Below are 15,163 nucleotides of genomic sequence, written 5' to 3'. Positions count from 1 at the left end.
TTCAAGAACATAACCTCCCCGGGCAAGGGAAGCAAGAGCAAAAATGAACTGGTGGGACTACATCAAGCTGAAAAGCTTCTGTACAGCAAAGGACACCCTCAATAGAACAAAAAGGTACCCTAAAGTATATGCGAGAATATATTCATCAATGACAGATCCGATAAAGGGTTGACATCCAAAATACATAAAGAGCTCACGCACCTCAACAGACAAGAAAAGCAAATAATCCCATTAAAAAATGGGCAGAGGATCTGAACAGACACTTCTCCAAAGAAGAAATTGAGGTGGCCAGCAGGCACATGAAAAGATCCTCCACACCGCCAATCCTCAGAGAAATGCAAATTAAAACCACCATGAGATATCACCTCACACCAGTCAGGATGGCCACCATCGGGAAGACACACAACAACAGACGGTGGCGAGGATGTGGAGAGAGGGGAACCCTCCGACACTGCTGGTGGGAATGGACATCTCAGCTCAACCATTGTGGAAAGCAGTATGGAGGTTCCTCAGGAAGCTCAAAATAGAAATACCACTTGACCCGGGAATTCCACTTCTAGGAATTTACCCTAAGAGTGTAGCAGCCCAGTTTGAAAAAGACAGATGCGCCCCTATGCTTATCGCAGCGCTATTTACAAGAGCCGAGAAATGGAAGCAACCTAAGTGTCCATCAGCAGGTGAATGGATAAAGAAGACGTGGTACATATGATACACAATGGAGTATCACTCAGCCATAAGAAGAAAACAAATCCTACCGTTGGCAACAACACGGATGGAGCTAGAGGGTATTATGACTATGCTCAGTGAAATAAGCCAGGCGGAGAAAGACAAGTACCAAGGGATTTCACTCATATGTGGAGTATAAGAACAAAGAGAAACTGAAGGAACAAAACAGCAGCAGAATCACAGAACCTAAGAATGGACTAACAGTTACCAAATGGAAAGGGACTGGGGAGGATGGGTGGGAAGGGAGGGATAACGGTGGGGAAAAAGAAAGGAGGCCTTACGATTATTAGCATGTATAATGTGGGGCGGGGTGGGGGGGGCGCGCATAGGGAGGACTGTGCGACACAGAGCAGACGAGTAGTGATTCTACAGCATCCTACTACACTGATGGACAGTGACTGTCACGGGGTTTGTGGGGGCGGACTTGGTGAAGGGGGGAGTCGAGGAAACATAATGTTCTTCATGTAACTGTAGATTAAGGATAACAAAATGAATAAACATAAGAAAATGACAGTAAGAAAATAAAAAGTGTTTCCCAGTTTACTGTGTTGTGTTACTCGTATACCAGACACAGGCCCCAAAACGAGACCAAAGAGAAAAATCTGGGCCGCCAGGCTCAGTGAGAACGTGGAATGTTGCTATGCTGAAACCTGGTGGTCCCTGACCTACGATTTCCGGGAAGCGAAGAAAGAACCTGCCCGCTAGCTAGAAAGGGAAGTCACGCGGACGGTCCCCTCCTCGGAATCTGTCACCCGCCTGGCTGGCCATGGCGGAGGAAGCATGTCTGGCTCCAGGCCTCCCAGAGAAGATGGGAAGGCCCGGGGCGAGGGCGGGCGGCGCCCCGGCAGCCCCGGCCTCAGGGACCGCGGGGGCACAGCATTGGCCGCCGCGCCCCGGGTCCCAAGCGCGTGCAGAGGCGACACCCGGGCGGGCGTAGCTCTGACAGACGCGAGCACTGCGGCCCTGAATGGTCTGCGTGGTGGTCTGGCTGGCCCTGACACCTGCACGGCCCTCGGCGGGCAGTCCCGGGGGTGGGGGGGGCTGGGGACACTACTGGGGTTGGCGTGGGGCCCACGCCCTGTGACACTGGGCCAGGGTCTCCTCTGGGTGGGGCTGGTGTGCTCACGGCAGTGGGGGCTCCCCTCCCCCCTGGGTGACATCACGGTTGCCCGGGCGGCTGCTCTGTGATGCGTCCCCTGGCTGACCTATCAGAGGCTGCCCTAGCTGGGCAACTCCGTGCGCGCTGAGGAGGTCTGAGGAGGAGTTGGAAGCTCTCCCTAGCTTCGTACCCTATTCTCATGCCTGTCTCAAACGAAGGACCTATGGACACCACGCCGCTGGGGCCGGACTCTGACGCGGAGGGCGAGCCTCTGAACACCATGCCGCCCCCGTGGGCCGCCGCCGCCCTGGGGCCGGACTCTGACACGGCCGGCGAGCCCATGGACACCACGCCGCCGCCGTGGGCCGCCGCCGCCCTGGGGCCGGACTCTGACACGGCCGGCGAGCCCATGGACACCACGCCGCCGCCGTGGGCCGCCGCCGCCCTGGGGCCGGACTCTGACACGGCCGGCGAGCCCATGGACACCACGCCGCCGCCGTGGGCCGCCGCCGCCCTGGGGCCGGACTCTGACACGGCCGGCGAGCCCATGGACACCACGCCGCCGCCGTGGGCCGCCGCCGCCCTGGGGCCGGACTCTGACACGGCCGGCCAGCCCATGGACACCACGCCGCCGCCGTGGGCCGCCGCCGCCCTGGGGCCGGACTCTGACACGGCCGGCCAGCCCATGGACACCACGCCGCCGCCGTGGGCCGCCGGCCCGGGGCCCGACTCTGACACGGCCGGCGCGCCTATGCGCACCACTGCGCCCCTGCGGGCCATCTTCCGGTCCCCACCGGCCCGATGCCACACGTGGCACAACCGCCGGGCTCAGCCCTACCCCCGACGACGGTGACGCGCTGGACACGCCGCCACCCTTGCGGCCGTCTACCGGTCTCCCCCAGCCCCGTACAAGGCCCATGTCCTTTTGTTGGCGCTTCCTATCCTCCCTGCTATCCATTAAAGAAAGTCTTTCCCAGATCTGTGTGGGTGTATTGTATTTTCCCACTAAACCCTGTTCTTGCTAATATGCCTCTGGCTGTCTTTACTCTTTCACTCTGCTACAGAGGAAGAACTCACATACACGAGTGATAACGCTTTGAGCCACACCGAACAATGTAACATGCCCCACGCCCCAGTGACCGGGATGTGGAAGTAGCCGCGTTTTATGACTGTGCGTGCTCCACGCGAGGCCTGCGTGCTGAGCGTTTAAGGGATGACAGCCCAGGGGGAGGCAAGTCCAGAGGAGGGAGACCGGGTTGGCTAACGAGGCCCCTTCCCTCTTCTCTGCCACTGCTCTGAGCTCGCCGCAGGCTAGGGAATCCCTGCTGTGACACAGAAAACCACTCTTTTCATTTTGGTTCTTAAACATGTTTAATTCTGTGTGTGTGTGTGTGTGTGTGTGTGTGTGTGTGTGGGTGTGTGTGTGTGTGCGCGTGCGTGTGCGTGTACCACTGCCCCTATCGGTCTAAAAGTAACAAAGAAATGCGCGATAGAGCGAACAACTTGCAAACAGTGACCAGAAAGAGTAAACTTTTCCACTAGCCTCTGGGGATATAGATATCCCAAGTGTTTCTATGCAATTGTAGAAAGACTTTGCTGGAAATCTCGCTGGGACCACTCTGAACCATCACGTTAGTTAAGGCAATAAGCCAGGACAGGAGAGCAGCAAAGAGCACCCACGGTGCGTCTCCTACGTATAAGGCCAAGGGGTACAGGCTTTAATTCTACCACCTCACTTCATCTCACCATGACTGACGTGGGGTGACCCTTACGCACCACCTTCATACATGAGTAAAAAGTTACTTCAGAATCACTTCCCTTGACAGAACATAAATAAATGCAAGGACATCAACATTCCTCGAATTCCTGCCACCGCCACCCAACTCTTTATGCTCAGCACCCTTTCCACACCAACAGAAAACACAGCTCTAAATGCTACTATTCCATTTCAGATAGACCTCACTCACATCTAAATGCCTAAATGCACTGAAACTCCACCTCCACCTTGACAACAGAGGGGAGCAGTTTCCCCGCGAGCTAGCTGGCCTGCCACCTCAGCAAGCCCACGGGCCACTAGCCCACACCAGCCCCGCGTCTCCCCAAGAAGGCGGCTCACTGAACCTGCGACTACACATGCTCTCTGGAGATGGGCGGCCAAGCAGGGCCACCCAGGTGACATCGGCGCGCAGGCACACAGACCTACTACTGGGCGTGCACCTGCCTCGGCCCCAGCAGGCCGGCCGGGGTGCTCCCTGTGTGGGGCCTCGGATCTGCCCCGCAGCTCACGCAGCCGCCCCGGCAGGGCCAGCGCCAGGGCAGAGCACCCGGAGGGCCCCAGCCCGCACTGGTTAGAGAGTCCAGCCGGCCATCTACACCCAGCGGACTCGGGCCACCTACCCAGGTGTTCCAACCCACGGCCACTCCTCTCAAGACCCAAACACACAGCTAACTCACAGAAACAAACACAAGGAATCAAGACTGAGAAGGAGACAGAGGAATGACTGCGCGCCTAGTGACGGTACGTTGACAAAAATGGACAAAATAAATAAACAGATAGATTGAGACAGATACATGAGATAGATGGATAGATTAGATCAGACTGACAGATGAGATAGAATGATAGGTTACATAGACCATATAGATACATATAGAGAGATTAGACAGACTAGGCAGACAGATTAGATAGATGATACATGATAGATCAGGTGGACAGATTAGACAGACACCTATAGATACACATAGACAGATGACAGGTAGATAGATTGATAAGATGACAGACTAGATAGATGATATAGATACATATAGGTTAGATAGCCACATTGATATAGATACATATAGATGACAGATAACAGACAGATAGGTGGTAGATTAGATAGTTTGGATAGATAGACACAGAGATGACAGTAGATAGATGAGAGTAGAGAGATCAGATAGATAAGATAGACAGATAGACAGACAGACAGACAGACAGACAGACAGGTAAGAAAGCATAATACTCAACAAAGCTATTGCTCATAACCAGGAGAGCAACGATGAAAGCACAGAGAAGAACTACAAGCGAAAAGGAGACAGAAATCAACTTGAAGAAGTGCCATAAGGACACAGCTATCAATTATCACAGTAAAGGGAAAGACTTTAAATGCTCCAAACAAAAGACACAGGGTTGAATGAATGGATGAAAACTCAAGACCGCCTACGTGCTCCCTTACTGGAGGCTCACTTGAGATCCAAGCACACAGACAAACTACAAGTTGAAGGGGTGGGAAAAGGTACCCTATCCAAGTGAAACTGAAACTGAAAAAGAAAAAAAAAAAATTAAAGATGGCTTGGTGGGATTAAAGACGGCAGGCAGTGTGAGAGGGGAGGCAGAAACCTCCTCCGAAAACCACATACATGCATACGTACATACAATGTGGAAACATCACAACTACACCAGATCCTGGAAGAGAAGCAGGAGAGGAGGCTGCCGCGGCAGGCCGTCACCTCAAGGTGAAGGGTGACGTACCAAAGCCGTGATCCGGAGGGACCCGGCAGGCCCTTCCCGCACCCGAGCTCACCGGAGGGAGGAAGAGAAACGGAAACGGGGAGGCGGGTGGAGGCCTAGGACTGCTCGACACCCAGCCCTGGAGATCTGCTCCGGGAGCACGGACCTACCTCACATGATGCTCTGGAGGACCGGTGGGGTTGGAAAGCAAAGACAGGCGGAGCACTTGGAGAGACTTGAGGTTCCTGCCACTCGCGCAACACAGGGATCCACATCCGGCTGCTGTGGGATGAAAGAAAGGCGGGCAGTCTGAGAGACTTCCTAACAGCGAGAGAGCTGCTAAAGGGGCAAGGGTTGCACAGAGCTTGCCGCTCGGGAGAAAGCACAGGTGCGCAAACCTGTCCGGGTGCACTTTGCCCAGCAGGTGGGGGAACTTTTAGGAGCTCCGGGCGCTCCACCCACCCTGGCTGCCTACGCAGCTCCAAGGCCCCCCACCGTAATGTGACTGATAACACAACACGGCGGCCTGCTGCACCTTCCTCCCCTGCCAGCACCGGCTCGCAAACCGGCTGCTCCCCTCCATCGCGCCAGGCCAGCGACAGGACGGCCCCACCTATGGCAGCCACGGGTGCAAAGCACAGAGGCTTCTCCCCGCGTGCTCCGCAAACTGGCCCTGGCGGTGGACACAGGCACTGCGGCCGGGAAGCAGGAAAGACCTCTTCCCTCCCGCGGGCACCAGCGCCGCCCCCGTGACCCCTGCCTGCCATCACCCCAAGGGCTGAGCAGCTCCAGAGGGAAAAGCTTCTGGGCGCTGTACAGGGCGCCACCTACAAATACGAAACGTCAAAGCCAAAGGAACCTGGTAACAGGACTCGATCCATCTTTGTGAGAGGGATCCCCACATAAAAATCAGAAACATGCTCATGGAGCTCCAGCAAAAAGTTGCCCCTGTCTCTTGGGCATAATTCTGTCTCTGTCTCTGTCTCTCTCTCTCTCTCTCTCTCTCTCTCTCTCCCAGGAGCACTTTGGAGGCCTTGTTCTGAAAGGGATGCTGGGGCAGCCCAGCAGGAACGGGCACAGCTCTCAGATCCACCCCGGCCAGTGCCAGGGCAGTCCCACACGGGGCCTGACCGAACTGCATCGGGGGGACGCCGCACGTGTAACTCCGCAGGAAATAACAGTGCCGCACACTAGCCTTCCCATGAATGGCTAGTGGCTAGGTGGCTCCACCGATACCAGGTGACGTCCACATCCCGGGCCTTACCTCCGTGGCAACCTTTTTTCCCCGTGAACCTTGAAAGCAGCACATGGAAAGATACTTACTACCAGTCTCCACCATCTCACCTCTCAGTTTAGGCTCGATGTTCCTCTATCACATCTTCTCCTCTTCGTTCCAGTTTTCTGGGCGCGTTGGTGTTCTGAGGGAAAAAAAAAAAAATTGACTCAGAGTTGGAATGAGATGGCAGGGGGTAGAAGATTCTGTTTAAAAACCATCAGTAGAACACAGACATCCGACAGTATGGGAGGACAGATTCATAGATGGCATATCCGATAAGGGGTTGATGACATCTAAAATACGTATGAAGTGCCCACGCACCTCCACACAGAAAAAGCAAATAATCCAATTAAAACATGGGCAGAGGATCTGAACAGACACTTCTCCAAAGAAGAAATTCAGGTGGCCAACAGGCACATGAAAAGATCCTCCACACCGCCAATCCTCAGAGAAATGCAAATTAAAACCACCATGAGATATCACCTCACACCAGTCAGGATGGCCACCATCGGGAAGACACACAACAACAGACGGTGGCGAGGATGTGGAGAGAGGGGAACCCTCCGACACTGCTGGTGGGAATGCACATCTCAGCTCAACCATTGTGGAAAGCAGTATGGAGGTTCCTCAAAAACCAGAAAAGTACAAATACCATTTGACCCAGGAATTCCACTCCCAGCAATGTACCCTAAGAATGCAGGAGCCTAGTTTGAAAAAGACACACGCACCCCTATGTCTATCACAGCACTACGCACAATAGCCAAGAAATGGAAGCAACGTGAGTGTCCGTCAGTAGGCGGATGGATAAAGAAGAGGTGGTACATATGCAAGATGGAATATTATTCAGCCGTAAGAAGAAAAGAAATCCTACCGTTTGCGACAACACGGATGGAGCTAGAGGGTATTATGCTCAGTGAAATGAGCAGGATGGAGAAAGACAAGCATCAGATGACTTCACTCATCTGTGGGGTAAAAGAACAAAGCAGAAACTAAAGGAGCAAAACGGCAGCAGACTCACAGAACCCAAGAGTGGACTAACAGTTACCAAAGGGAAAGGGACTGGGGAGGATGGGTGGGGAGGGAGGGATAAGTGGGGAAAAGGGGCATTACGGCTCGCACACATAACGTAGGGGGTGGGGCGGCGGGGGTGCCGGGGCCCGGGGAAGGCAGCATAACACAGAGAAGACAGGTAGGGATTCTACAGCGTCTTACGACGCCGAAGGGCAGTGACTGTAATGGGGTAAGGGGTGGGGGGGACTTGATAAGATAGTGGGAGGGGGAGTCCAGTAACCATGTTGCTCATGTAATTGTACATTAACGGTCACACACACGCAAAAATCACAACGAGCTATCACCTCACACCAGTCAGAATGGCTAGTACCAAAAGAAGAGAAAAAAAAAAACAAAAAAAAGCAAAACAAGAAATAACAAGCGTTGATGAGGAAGTGGACAAAGGGAACCCTCGTGCACTGTTGGTGACCATGTAAATTGGTGCAGCTACTATGGGAAACAGTGTGGAGGTTCCTAAAAATATCCATAGCGGTACCACATGACCCAGCGTTCTTTTTCATACACAGCAGTGGAACTCCCTTCAGGATACCGGACCTGTTCCCAATGCATACAACACCAAGCAATTCTCCAACACCAGCAGGGTTTCTGAGAACTCAACTCTGAGGATATCTGCCTGGACGCAGCACAAGATTCCCCAGGGTAAGGTTTCTATCCTCAAGACTGCCCTCCACCCCCAACTCCAGAGCCCGGTTGCCAGGCCCATGCAATTAGCTTGTGCTTCCCACCTACATACAGGCTAGGATTGGAAGTTCCAACGACCTCCCCCTTAGTAAGTACTGCCCAAGTTGCTAGGGTGCCTCAGCAGCTCAGGAAAACACGTTTACCAGTTTAACAAAGACTATCATAAAGGACACAGCAGCGCACGCGCGCGCTTCACACGCACACGCACGCGCACACACGGCAAGGTCCCAAGTAAAGGAGCTTCTGTCCTCCCGGGACTTGGGGAATGGCATGGTGGCATGTGCAGGCGACCTGGTTCCCCAAGCATGGAAGCTCTGACAGAGAAGCAGGAGATGAGAGAGAGAGAGCTTTGCTCTTCTCATAGGGTTCTGTGAGGGCTTCACTGCAGAGTCATGGCTGACTAAATCGCTGGCCATTGCTGATTCAACCTCCAGCCCTCATCCCTTTCCTCTTCCTTCCCTGGGGGCTGGAGGCTGCAAGTTCCCACCCGCTAACCACAAGCCTGGAGCCCCTGGCGACCAGCCTCTACCCTGGGCTAGGGCCCCAAAGCCTCTGCATTAACCTAACGAGACACCCATTGGACAGTTGTGGCTCAGAAGGATTTTCAGGAACTGCGGATGAGGAGCAAGAATACCTAGGAAATGAACAAAATATTAGCAAAAACAAATTCAAAAATACATCAAGGGGATCAAACACCCTGATCAAGTGGGATTCATCCCAGGGATGCAAGGATGGTGACAGCATTCGAAAATCCATCCACACCATCCACCACATAAACAGAAAGAAAGACAAAAACCACGCGATCGTCTCCACAGATGCTGAAAAAGCATCCGACAAAATGCAACATCCACTCACGATAAAAACTCTCAACCAAGTGGGTATACAGGGCGAGCACCTCAACCTAATAAAGGCCGTATATGACAAAACCCACAGCCAACGTCATACTCAACAGCGAGAGGCTGAAAGCCGTTCCTCTGAGATGGGGAACGAGACAGGGGTGCCCACTCTCCCCACCGTTATTCAACACAGTCCCGGGGGTCCCAGCCACGGCAATTAGAACAGACAAAGAAATACAAGGAATCCAGACTGGTAAAGAAGCAGCTAGGCGGTCACCATCTGCAGATGACACGATACTGTACGTAAGGAAACCCTGAAGAACCCACTCCAAAACTGCTACAACTGATAACCGGAATACAGCAGAGCTGCGGGACACAAAATCAACACACAGAAATCTGAGGCTTTCCTGTACACTAACAGTGAACCAAAGGAGAGGGAAATCAGGAAAACAATTCCATTCACAACTGCATCAAAAAGAATAAAATGCCTAGGAATAAACCTAACCAAGGAAGCGAAAGACCTATACCCTGAAAACGATAAGACACTCTTAAGAGAAATTAAAGAGGATGCTAACAAATGGAAACTCATCCACGCTCTTGGCTAGGAAGAATAAATATCGTCAGAATGGCCATCCTGCCCAAAGCAATCTACAGATCGGGTGCAGTCCCTATCAAATCACCAACAGCATTCTTCCACGTACTGGAACAAATACTTCAAAAATTCATATGGAAACGCCAAAGATCCCGAATAGCCATAGCAATCCTGAGAAGGAAGAAGAAAGCATGTCTGTGTGTGTGTGTGTGTGTGTGGGGTGTGTGTATGTGTGTGTGTGTGTGTGTGTGTGTGGTGTGTGTGTGTGGTCTGTGTGTGGTGTGTGTGTGTGTGTGTGTGGTGGGTGTGTGTGTGTGTGGTGTGTGTGTGTGGTGGGTGTGTGTGTGTGGTGTGTGTGTGTGGTGTGTGTGTGGGGGTGTGTGTGTGTGTGTGGGGTGTGTGTATGTGTGTGTGTGTGTGTGTGTGTGGTCTGTGTGTGTGGTGTGTGTGTGTGTGGTCTGTGTGTGTGGGGTGTGTGTGTGTGTGTGTGTGTGTGGTGTGTGTGTGTGTGTGTGTGTGTGGTGTGTGTGTGTGTGGTGTGTGTGTGTGGTGTGTGTGTGTGTGATGTGTGTGTGTGGGGGCGTGGGGTGTGTGTGGGGTGTGTGTATGTGTGTGTGTGTGTGTGGTGTGTGTGTGCGGTCTGTGTGTGTGTGGTCTGTGTGTGTAGGGTGTGTGTGTGTGGTGTGTGTGTGGGTGTGTGTGGTGTGTGTGTGTGGTGTGTGTGTGTGTGGTGTGTGTGTGTGGTGTGTGTGTGTGTGTGTGTGTGTGTCTGTGTGTGTGTGTGTGTGTGTGTGTGTGGGTGCGGTATCTCGCTCCCCAACATCAAGCTCTACTACAAAGCCACAGTCTTGATCAAGACAGTTTGCTCCTGGCACTAGAACAGAGCCACAGACGGGTGGAACAGAATAAGAGACTCCAGACATTAACCCAAACATATGTGGTCAATTAATATATGATGAGGGAGCCGGGGACATACAATGGGGAAATGACACTCTCTTCAACAGACGGTGCTGGCAAAACTGGACAGCTACACGTAAGAGAATGAAACTGGATCACTGTCTAACCCCATACAGAAGAGTAAATTCGAAATGGATCCAAGACCTGAATGTGAGTCATGAAACCATAAAACTCTCAGAAAAAAAACATATAGGCACAAATCTCCTGGACATAAACATGAGCAACTTCTTCAAGAACATAACCTCCCCGGGCAAGGGAAGCAAGAGCAAAAATGAACTGGTGGGACTACATCAAGCTGAAAAGCTTCTGTACAGCAAAGGACACCCTCAATAGAACAAAAAGGTACCCTAAAGTATATGCGAGAATATATTCATCAATGACAGATCCGATAAAGGGTTGACATCCAAAATACATAAAGAGCTCACGCACCTCAACAGACAAGAAAAGCAAATAATCCCATTAAAAAATGGGCAGAGGATCTGAACAGACACTTCTCCAAAGAAGAAATTGAGGTGGCCAGCAGGCACATGAAAAGATCCTCCACACCGCCAATCCTCAGAGAAATGCAAATTAAAACCACCATGAGATATCACCTCACACCAGTCAGGATGGCCACCATCGGGAAGACACACAACAACAGACGGTGGCGAGGATGTGGAGAGAGGGGAACCCTCCGACACTGCTGGTGGGAATGGACATCTCAGCTCAACCATTGTGGAAAGCAGTATGGAGGTTCCTCAGGAAGCTCAAAATAGAAATACCACTTGACCCGGGAATTCCACTTCTAGGAATTTACCCTAAGAGTGTAGCAGCCCAGTTTGAAAAAGACAGATGCGCCCCTATGCTTATCGCAGCGCTATTTACAAGAGCCGAGAAATGGAAGCAACCTAAGTGTCCATCAGCAGGTGAATGGATAAAGAAGACGTGGTACATATGATACACAATGGAGTATCACTCAGCCATAAGAAGAAAACAAATCCTACCGTTGGCAACAACACGGATGGAGCTAGAGGGTATTATGACTATGCTCAGTGAAATAAGCCAGGCGGAGAAAGACAAGTACCAAGGGATTTCACTCATATGTGGAGTATAACAAAGAGAAACTGAAGGAACAAAACAGCAGCAGAATCACAGAACCTAAGAATGGACTAACAGTTACCAAATGGAAAGGGACTGGGGAGGATGGGTGGGAAGGGAGGGATAACGGTGGGGAAAAAGAAAGGAGGCCTTACGATTATTAGCATGTATAATGTGGGGCGGGGTGGGGGGGGCGCGCATAGGGAGGACTGTGCGACACAGAGCAGACGAGTAGTGATTCTACAGCATCCTACTACACTGATGGACAGTGACTGTCACGGGGTTTGTGGGGGCGGACTTGGTGAAGGGGGGAGTCGAGGAAACATAATGTTCTTCATGTAACTGTAGATTAAGGATAACAAAATGAATAAACATAAGAAAATGACAGTAAGAAAATAAAAAGTGTTTCCCAGTTTACTGTGTTGTGTTACTCGTATACCAGACACAGGCCCCAAAACGAGACCAAAGAGAAAAATCTGGGCCGCCACGCTCAGTGAGAACGTGGAATGTTGCTATGCTGAAACCTGGTGGTCCCTGACCTACGATTTCCGGGAAGCGAAGAAAGAACCTGCCCGCTAGCTAGAAAGGGAAGTCACGCGGACGGTCCCCTCCTCGGAATCTGTCACCCGCCTGGCTGGCCATGGCGGAGGAAGCATGTCTGGCTCCAGGCCTCCCAGAGAAGATGGGAAGGCCCGGGGCGAGGGCGGGCGGCGCCCCGGCAGCCCCGGCCTCAGGGACCGCGGGGGCACAGCATTGGCCGCCGCGCCCCGGGTCCCAAGCGCGTGCAGAGGCGACACCCGGGCGGGCGTAGCTCTGACAGACGCGAGCACTGCGGCCCTGAATGGTCTGCGTGGTGGTCTGGCTGGCCCTGACACCTGCACGGCCCTCGGCGGGCAGTCCCGGGGGTGGGGGGGGCTGGGGACACTACTGGGGTTGGCGTGGGGCCCACGCCCTGTGACACTGGGCCAGGGTCTCCTCTGGGTGGGGCTGGTGTGCTCACGGCAGTGGGGGCTCCCCTCCCCCCTGGGTGACATCACGGTTGCCCGGGCGGCTGCTCTGTGATGCGTCCCCTGGCTGACCTATCAGAGGCTGCCCTAGCTGGGCAACTCCGTGCGCGCTGAGGAGGTCTGAGGAGGAGTTGGAAGCTCTCCCTAGCTTCGTACCCTATTCTCATGCCTGTCTCAAACGAAGGACCTATGGACACCACGCCGCTGGGGCCGGACTCTGACGCGGAGGGCGAGCCTCTGAACACCATGCCGCCCCCGTGGGCCGCCGCCGCCCTGGGGCCGGACTCTGACACGGCCGGCGAGCCCATGGACACCACGCCGCCGCCGTGGGCCGCCGCCGCCCTGGGGCCGGACTCTGACACGGCCGGCGAGCCCATGGACACCACGCCGCCGCCGTGGGCCGCCGCCGCCCTGGGGCCGGACTCTGACACGGCCGGCGAGCCCATGGACACCACGCCGCCGCCGTGGGCCGCCGCCGCCCTGGGGCCGGACTCTGACACGGCCGGCGAGCCCATGGACACCACGCCGCCGCCGTGGGCCGCCGCCGCCCTGGGGCCGGACTCTGACACGGCCGGCCAGCCCATGGACACCACGCCGCCGCCGTGGGCCGCCGCCGCCCTGGGGCCGGACTCTGACACGGCCGGCCAGCCCATGGACACCACGCCGCCGCCGTGGGCCGCCGGCCCGGGGCCCGACTCTGACACGGCCGGCGCGCCTATGCGCACCACTGCGCCCCTGCGGGCCATCTTCCGGTCCCCACCGGCCCGATGCCACACGTGGCACAACCGCCGGGCTCAGCCCTACCCCCGACGACGGTGACGCGCTGGACACGCCGCCACCCTTGCGGCCGTCTACCGGTCTCCCCCAGCCCCGTACAAGGCCCATGTCCTTTTGTTGGCGCTTCCTATCCTCCCTGCTATCCATTAAAGAAAGTCTTTCCCAGATCTGTGTGGGTGTATTGTATTTTCCCACTAAACCCTGTTCTTGCTAATATGCCTCTGGCTGTCTTTACTCTTTCACTCTGCTACAGAGGAAGAACTCACATACACGAGTGATAACGCTTTGAGCCACACCGAACAATGTAACATGCCCCACGCCCCAGTGACCGGGATGTGGAAGTAGCCGCGTTTTATGACTGTGCGTGCTCCACGCGAGGCCTGCGTGCTGAGCGTTTAAGGGATGACAGCCCAGGGGGAGGCAAGTCCAGAGGAGGGAGACCGGGTTGGCTAACGAGGCCCCTTCCCTCTTCTCTGCCACTGCTCTGAGCTCGCCGCAGGCTAGGGAATCCCTGCTGTGACACAGAAAACCACTCTTTTCATTTTGGTTCTTAAACATGTTTAATTCTGTGTGTGTGTGTGTGTGTGTGTGTGTGTGTGTGTGGGTGTGTGTGTGTGTGCGCGTGCGTGTGCGTGTACCACTGCCCCTATCGGTCTAAAAGTAACAAAGAAATGCGCGATAGAGCGAACAACTTGCAAACAGTGACCAGAAAGAGTAAACTTTTCCACTAGCCTCTGGGGATATAGATATCCCAAGTGTTTCTATGCAATTGTAGAAAGACTTTGCTGGAAATCTCGCTGGGACCACTCTGAACCATCACGTTAGTTAAGGCAATAAGCCAGGACAGGAGAGCAGCAAAGAGCACCCACGGTGCGTCTCCTACGTATAAGGCCAAGGGGTACAGGCTTTAATTCTACCACCTCACTTCATCTCACCATGACTGACGTGGGGTGACCCTTACGCACCACCTTCATACATGAGTAAAAAGTTACTTCAGAATCACTTCCCTTGACAGAACATAAATAAATGCAAGGACATCAACATTCCTCGAATTCCTGCCACCGCCACCCAACTCTTTATGCTCAGCACCCTTTCCACACCAACAGAAAACACAGCTCTAAATGCTACTATTCCATTTCAGATAGACCTCACTCACATCTAAATGCCTAAATGCACTGAAACTCCACCTCCACCTTGACAACAGAGGGGAGCAGTTTCCCCGCGAGCTAGCTGGCCTGCCACCTCAGCAAGCCCACGGGCCACTAGCCCACACCAGCCCCGCGTCTCCCCAAGAAGGCGGCTCACTGAACCTGCGACTACACATGCTCTCTGGAGATGGGCGGCCAAGCAGGGCCACCCAGGTGACATCGGCGCGCAGGCACACAGACCTACTACTGGGCGTGCACCTGCCTCGGCCCCAGCAGGCCGGCCGGGGTGCTCCCTGTGTGGGGCCTCGGATCTGCCCCGCAGCTCACGCAGCCGCCCCGGCAGGGCCAGCGCCAGGGCAGAGCACCCGGAGGGCCCCAGCCCGCACTGGTTAGAGAGTCCAGCCGGCCATCTACACCCAGCGGACTCGGGCC

This window comes from Manis pentadactyla, chromosome 12 (assembly GCF_030020395.1).
Source record: "Manis pentadactyla isolate mManPen7 chromosome 12, mManPen7.hap1, whole genome shotgun sequence".
NCBI classification, from domain to species: Eukaryota; Metazoa; Chordata; class Mammalia; order Pholidota; family Manidae; genus Manis; species Manis pentadactyla.
The sequence above is the reverse complement of the archived record's forward strand: the minus strand, read 5'-3'. Positions refer to the sequence as shown.